The sequence below is a fragment of the Triticum aestivum genome, chromosome 2A (genome assembly GCF_018294505.1).
Source record: "Triticum aestivum cultivar Chinese Spring chromosome 2A, IWGSC CS RefSeq v2.1, whole genome shotgun sequence".
In the NCBI taxonomy this organism is placed as follows: Eukaryota; Viridiplantae; Streptophyta; class Magnoliopsida; order Poales; family Poaceae; genus Triticum; species Triticum aestivum.
In genome coordinates, this window is record NC_057797.1 from 575,119,918 (window position 1) to 575,127,229 (window position 7,312).

The 7,312-nt window shown below is 40.4% G+C and overlaps 1 long non-coding RNA gene across 3 annotated transcripts; it reads left to right on the forward strand.

The window, feature by feature from the left end:
• The first annotated feature begins 340 nt into the window (after positions 1 to 340).
• Positions 341 to 7,003, forward strand: LOC123189513 (uncharacterized). Of its 3 annotated transcripts, none has more exons than XR_006495878.1 (5): positions 343 to 674; positions 755 to 851; positions 2,091 to 3,013; positions 3,890 to 4,203; positions 6,625 to 7,003. It is a non-coding gene; the product is annotated as an uncharacterized lncRNA (long non-coding RNA). The 3 variants fall into 3 exon arrangements; XR_006495877.1 differs by lacking the exon at positions 6,625 to 7,003 and having other exon boundaries at positions 347 to 674; positions 2,091 to 2,170; positions 2,930 to 3,013; positions 3,890 to 4,586; XR_006495876.1 differs by lacking the exon at positions 6,625 to 7,003 and having other exon boundaries at positions 341 to 674; positions 755 to 1,766; positions 3,890 to 4,586.
• Positions 7,004 to 7,312: the final 309 nt, after the last annotated feature.

Below are 7,312 nucleotides of genomic sequence, written 5' to 3' on the forward strand. Positions count from 1 at the left end.
GGTAAGAGGGGAGGCAGAGAGGATCTCAAGAGGTGAAGAACAGAGGGCGAGGGATGGAATTGGAAGGAGGAGGAGGAGATCCCCGCGGCATGCAGTGCCAAATCTCGTGCTCGCCATCCCCATCGCTGCGTCCTCTGCTCCCATCAGTGGCTCGCCATTGTTGACCGCACCTGCAGTTGGCTCTCTGTCCCGGCCATGGTCTCATCACCTCCCCTCCATACCTCAGCACTGCAACACCCTCAACGCTGCCAGGCGATGAGTGCAGAGACGAATCTCACATCCATCAAAGCTTTCAGGTTGTCCCCTTCCTTTCCCCTTCCCCACTTTTTTGTTTTACCAGTGCATGAACTTACCCACCCACGCCATCTGTTTCCTTTCCACGCCATTGTAACATTTTCTTGTTACAATGCTTTATGGGAATAAAATTGTCAGACATCATATTGGTTCTGGTTTTACCAAAGATGTATGCTTTATGAGCAGGAGGACTTTATGACTCGACAAGTTCCTCTGCATCATACGGGTGTGGCAACTCCCCACTTGGTGAGGATCTTATTGTTGAGTAGTCAACGACGTCACCTGCATCAACCCCTCCCTGGTTGCCATCCATGCGCGACCAACCGTCCAACTTATTTTCACGTGGGAGTACATTATATCGACGCCCTTTTAATTTACAAGTAAGTTTCAGATTCATGTTCGTCTACACTCTTGTCACTATATATTCATGCAACAAGTTACAACTTGCTAAAAATTGTAGGGAATGGCTGAGAAGCACGGATTTATTTTCATGGGCACAAAAATAATAATCAAGACCTTAGCAGACTGGTTGTACCTTGATGAGAGTGTGCTTTCAGGTCATATTCTCACTTTTACCAGCCTTCACCCATCACTGTCTCTCACAATTTGCTCCAGATTGTTCATACGCATTTCATCGATTGATAGCACCAGCAAAACAGAGCACGGCTATTGCTACTTGTCTCTGTATATCCTAGATACAGGGTTATAGGTCACATTCAAAATAGCAAGCACCCTGGTAACAGGCATAATCAACCAGAAAGACCGTCTAGGATATTTGCTTCCTGTCTCGGTGATCCACGTACTCCACCTTCGAGGAAAGAGAGGAGGAAGATGCATTGGCCTTAAAATCACATTTCAGATGAAAGAATATAGCACATGGCAACAATGTTGCGCCGCGGTGTAGCTTTACTGTGTGGCTACCTCTCCACTCTCACACATGCATTAGTTCGACGAAAGTGTTGGGCAAAGTCTAAGTCTTGGATAAACAGTAGTCTCAGTAAAACTGGGCTGGTGTTATGCATACAAAAAGAATGTCGTGTGATTACTCTCAGGATGAGGGTGATGATGCAGAGTGTCGTTCCACTTCAGCAATGCAAAGAGATCGAACACAGGACACTGAGTGTGTGTCTGAATAAAGACTGAAAATGTCTGTCAAAACATGACAGCGGAAATTATGGCCAGTATTCCACCAAGCTGCAAGCAGACATGCGCGGACTGAAATTTCCAGTCTAATCTCTTGGTAGCAGAGAACAGACAACCATAGAGCCTGATGTGTGAGGCAATGTGGTAGAAGATTTACCTCTACATTTCCTAGCCTAGCTAGGTGCTTAAGACAGAAACGGTTCAGAAAATTCAGTCAACCGGATTGTTGTACGTCTGATTTCCTACCCAGGAGAGCCGCTTCCTTGCCGTTGCCGTCACCAGCATTGTATCCTATGGGGCCTTCCATTAATTTGAAGTAAAAAATGGAGGTAATATCTATGCTTATGTTGCGTTGTACAGGAATAACCAAGGTTGTTGTAGTAATAAAATGAGCCCGACATTGTCTACTGATCATTGTATATTGGATGGGCAAGTAGGAGGTTTTTCTCATCTTAGTCCTATAACTTCGTTTGTCTACTCTATTGTCATTTACACACTAACTTTTATGCCACATTAGGGAATATTCCTTTTATGCCATAGTTTTCTATTGGAAGACTTCTATTTCTCACATTCCAGGGATGCTAGGCTATGTAAGCAGCGACACTGTAATTTTTATTGATCTGAATCTTCGGGATCTGTTTTCAAATTTTCAGCTACCAACGCTTGATCGGGACCACGCCCAAGACAACGGGTCCAATGTTTGGAAAGGATCGCGAAAGTGACATGTGTCATGGTGAGGCCAGTTTCCATTCTGCATGTTGCCTTATTTTCTTCTATATCAGCAATTTGCGAGGTAATTTTAAATCATTTTGTATGCTCATCGATGTTGATCTATGGCAAGAGTCTGGTTCATCACAACATCGGTGTTGTTTGGTTCTTCTTTTCTCCAAGCATGGTTCTGGCTCGGCAGTGCACCATAACTAGAGTTTTCACACCTGACAGTCACGCCCACCTAAAATGGGCATCCTTTGTCATTGTTGCATTCCTCTCACGTATTCTTAATCATGAAGCTTCTCGTAGGAACAAAAAAATTAAACAAACAAGTATGAATGGATAGAGAAAGTTTGTTGTCTGTCAAGTACCTCGGCAGTCAGGTAGGAGTACTTATGCAGGAGTGACCGTTTCGAGCAAACGGGTGGCGGAAGATACTGACCCTTCTTGTGGTCTGTGTCTCGATCACGCAAGGAGCAAAGGTTAGCTCTTGTGGATCATCACTCGACCTGAGCAGGAGTAGGATGTTCACACTCCACTCCACGGTCGCATGAAGAAATCTTATGCCAATTCCAGTTTGCCTTGCCTTGCCCATGTGACCAACCGTTGGTCTCGTCTCGATCGACCACACTCCATAGTCGCATTTCGATCGAAGTTTCTCCTTTTAGCATTATGGCTATGGAGATAAAGAACAATGGGAACGAATGGTGTGACATCAGTGATGATGTTGCTGAAGGAGAGGGTAAACAGACATGATGTGTTTCTGACTAATGGGCTGCAGGGTTGGCACAAGGAAACTATTGTTATGCCTTGTGAGGTCCGACGACGGTGACCGGATGACTGAGCAAAGCTGTGAAAAAATCGGGTATGTTTTCCACCAAACTCAAGTTGTTATGCCCAAATGCATGGCTTTCTGAATAAATGCAGACTATTTGTTTACTCATTGTCAAAATCTTTGTACCTCTATGCCTACAGCCTACAACCTGAGCCACTCGACGACCAATCTGCAAGTAGATGTTACAAATATAGATGCAAATATGTTAATTCTAACGTGGCATCGAATTCCTAATAATTCGTACCTGAATAAAATTGTGTTTTATTCGCTATCTTACTATCCTATCTGCGTCAAGCACAACCGAATGCATCTATTTCTGATGAGGCCAACTATCCAGAATCCTCCCACCATCTTAAATCCATTTATGATTTTTTGTTAAAGGCTTTGTTCTATGTAGATACTGAAATTAGCACGGCCAAACTTAACTTTTGGACTCTCCTTTCCGTATAGAACTTGGCTGGCCTTAACTTTCAGTTTTTGTCATAATTATGGACTTTCTTGTGTTTGTTTGTGCATGGTTGCTTCTAGTGATCCGTAATTCCATTGGTGTTGCTGCTTGTAATTTAACTTGTACTGATCGATGCCAACTGCATAATTATTTACTAGTTTGGTTTGTTAAAGACCATTAGTTTTTTAAAGGCCATTAATTAGCTAGCTTGGTTTTGATTTTGGACTTGTATCCTGTAGCTAGCTCGCATTTCCTAGACATCATATTTGGCGCCTCTCTCATCATTTAGACAAGTGAGAGAATAATGACATGCATACATGAAGGCTATCTCCCATATTGTTAGATCTGGAGTTTATTCTACAAATGGTTTACTCCCTTATTATTCTGTTGGATTTGCCAGTACATTTACTTATGCAATTGGGAAGCGAAAACTAAAGTTCAATTCCAGTTTTTTTCAGAAACATAAAACAGTGACCTACAATATAATGCATCAGCGGAAGAGGAGGAGGCAGCATATGAAGCTGAGAGAGGTGACGGGGAGCACGAGAAACTGCTCCCGCTGCAAGAGAGGGAGCCATGCCAATAGTCAGTTGTGGGCTTGTGGCGCTGGTCGCGACCGCCGCATCACCAACCATGATCGTCCAGGCTGTGGCATGGGGGTCGTGCTTGCTGCTTGCGCGGCGATCCCCCATCGTGATGATAAGGCGACTCCCCAACCCTGATGATAAGGCTTCATCCATTCAATTTTGACACTGTAGACAACTAGCTTTTGGTAAGTGCAGCATGCTCAAGTTTACTTTGTAGCTATTTTCATGTTCTGCATTTCAATGGTACAAGATTGTGTCGCTCAATCTTGGCCTAGAGGTGCTCCCATTTTAGGTCAAACACAGTCTATTATGAAACCATTGCATATTTTGCTGAAATGCTTCAAGGTGGTTTTACTATGACAGTATGACCATGCTTGTAATGCCAGCTTGGCTTGAGAGGTCGGCTAATTCAGTAGGCTTATTCAATGGCGAATAGGTCCATGTATTAGATAGGATCAACAAGAGTTGGCTGGCAGCTGCTATGTATATGTTATGGATCAGAGGCAATTAATCTGTCTTTGCCCCCCTTTTTTTAATTCAAGCCCTTAAGATTATGCTCTTAAATGCATACACATGACTTACTTCCAGATTTAACAAGACTGCATTCTACAATGAGCTATATAGCTGATGTTGATCATAATCAGTACATGTATAGAGCAGTTTTAAGATTTCCTATTTTCTTCATATTGAATACCAATTGCGCAGTATGTGTATTTGGAGCATATTGCAGACTTGCAGTGAAGTAGTGCCTGCTATACATGAGATGTACCTTTTTTAGATAACTTTTCTTAAAATTAAAAATACTAAATGCACATGTTTCTATCAATTTATTGGTACTCGATGACTTCCTTATCCAGGTTGTGATTTGCTATACAATTTCTTACATGTTAGAAGGTACATATGAGATATAGTAAAGTTGATTATATATGGGATATAGACTAGAAAATTATAAGGCGTCATATGCAAGTTGTCTGAAAAATCTTAGGAATGCATTGACTTTGGCCGAACACGGGGCTAGACATGAACGTGATGCCTGATAGTTATCGTCGCTGCACCTTTGCATCTGCTTCTATTTTGTTGCAATATCCTGCATTGAATGAGAGCTGTTACCATGCACATGTTTGCGATGCAGGTTCCAACACTACCACAAAGCTTGGTTAAGCCATGGGTCACTTATTGATAAATGTAGTTGAAGTCTATTATTTTGCAAAATGAAATATATATGCTTGGTTTAATGACTTAGTACATATTGTTTCAAAACTGCTTACATTGATTTTTGTGCTAAGGTTGAGATAACTAGGTAATTATCTAGCCATGTCAGTAACATATATGCCTTGAGTATTCAAACATGGTAATACAAATTTCACAACTTGAATTCTTGCAAGGAATATTGTTGTTTGCCCGATTAACGAGATACTTGAGTCACTTCACAAAATGTTACGTCTTTGGAGGCATTCACAGGGAAGGCTACTGGTGTTGGCATCGTTGTTGCCAGTTATAAACTAAATGATCTTTAGCGTGATGGAATGTTATCAACTCTTGTGGTGAACACTAATGACCTTTAGCATTGCATACTCAGTATGAGATTGGGCCTCCCGTCTTTGGTAGCCGTCTAAGTTGTATAGGAAGCATATATTGCTTATTATTGGCATTAATTGCATTGTGCTTCCGTTCTTTGGTGGAAATTCACTTTATGTCCATTGCCTAATTTGTACAAAAAACATAGAATGCTATTGGCATAATTACTTTTCCTCGAGAGCAGAGTTTCTGAAGTGTATGGAGACGAGAAAGGTATGTGCTACCATATCCTGATCGTCAAGAGTAAATGTGTGTGTGTGGTTTTCATGCAAGTCACTGTTCTAAAGTGTCTTTGCAACTTCAGATTGTGATTTTAGTGTTGCTATTTCTTACATGTTAGAGGGCACACATTATTTTTCACATTCCATCTTTGCAGAGTAGTTGTGATCTATAATCAGATAGTGTAAGAAATGAAAGGTTTTTTTGTCTTAGCATCAAAATGTTAAATATTAAAATATGCATGACGTCATATTCAATACACATATCCGAATTATGCCAAATTTGTTTGATCAGTGCAAAATTGCATATGCTATTCTTTTTGTTATTCCGTGCCAACACATGTGTATTTATCTAGGCATATATAGGCGGTGTGCTATTTAGTTGGCCGGTAATAAGTTCTTAAAAGCATCCTCCTTCAAGAGCCAAATTTTTGTAAAATTTAGAGTGAATAAATCTTTGTTCTATATACATGTAATGCTTGTCATCAACTTTTAGTTTCTTTTACCGGGAGTATTAGTTTCTTTTACAATTTAGAATTTGTTGTTTGTTTATTTCTTCTCATTAGATCGGAGTTCATTGGTTTGTTTGTTCCTTTTTATCAGTCATCTACCATGGAATGTTCTATACAAGTTTTTTGTTTTTTGTCCAAAGAGATATTTTCTCTCATGTGCTTTAATATGCACACATGGTTGCGCGTGCAGTATTAAAACCAGTTAATCATTCCTTTTTATGATGAATTTAAGAGTTTTTATCTTGAAAGTAGTCTTACGACATCTATTTTATTTTTAGACTAAAATTTTGAATTGTAGGGTCTATGCCAGTGATGTGATGGGCAATCAACTCATCTGTTGATTGGATTGGGAGTGGCATGAACAAAGTAAATGTGAAGAAAGCAAGCTTGGACGCTAGGTGGCGGCACCAACAGGGGAAGTGTCAGGCGTGAACCAAACATCTATGGCTTGTTGCTTTGAATCTTGCCGGTCTAGGCAAGGTTAGCTCTTGTCACGATGCAATGATCAACCTCTAAGAAATTCTTGCGTACATGTCTTTTAGTACTATTTTCCCATGGTCCATCTGTGTATGTCATTTCCATGATGCGGTGATTTTGATAATTTTTCTTAAAATCTTACTTATTAGTTGTGGATATCTTCTCTAGAAATAACAAAAGTATAATATAGGCAAGAATAAGTATCAGAACTAACGCCATGGTGCTCATGTAAGTCTAGCCGTGGATTAAAAAGTTTACAATGTGAAGTCATTTTTTCTTGTTGTACAGATTATAATCATTAATTTGTGTGATCCAGAATTTCGAAAAGTTATCTTAGCCTGTATAAAAATTAAAATTTCAAGTTAATGTTTAAGCTTCTAGGATGTTTACCGTAGCTGCCGAACGTTAACACTGAGCAAAATTGAGCTGAGCCAAAAATTAAGTTTTGAGTCGAGGGAAAGGGGTTTGTGTGTGAGAGACAAAAGAGAGACATGGTGAGACTGAGAGGT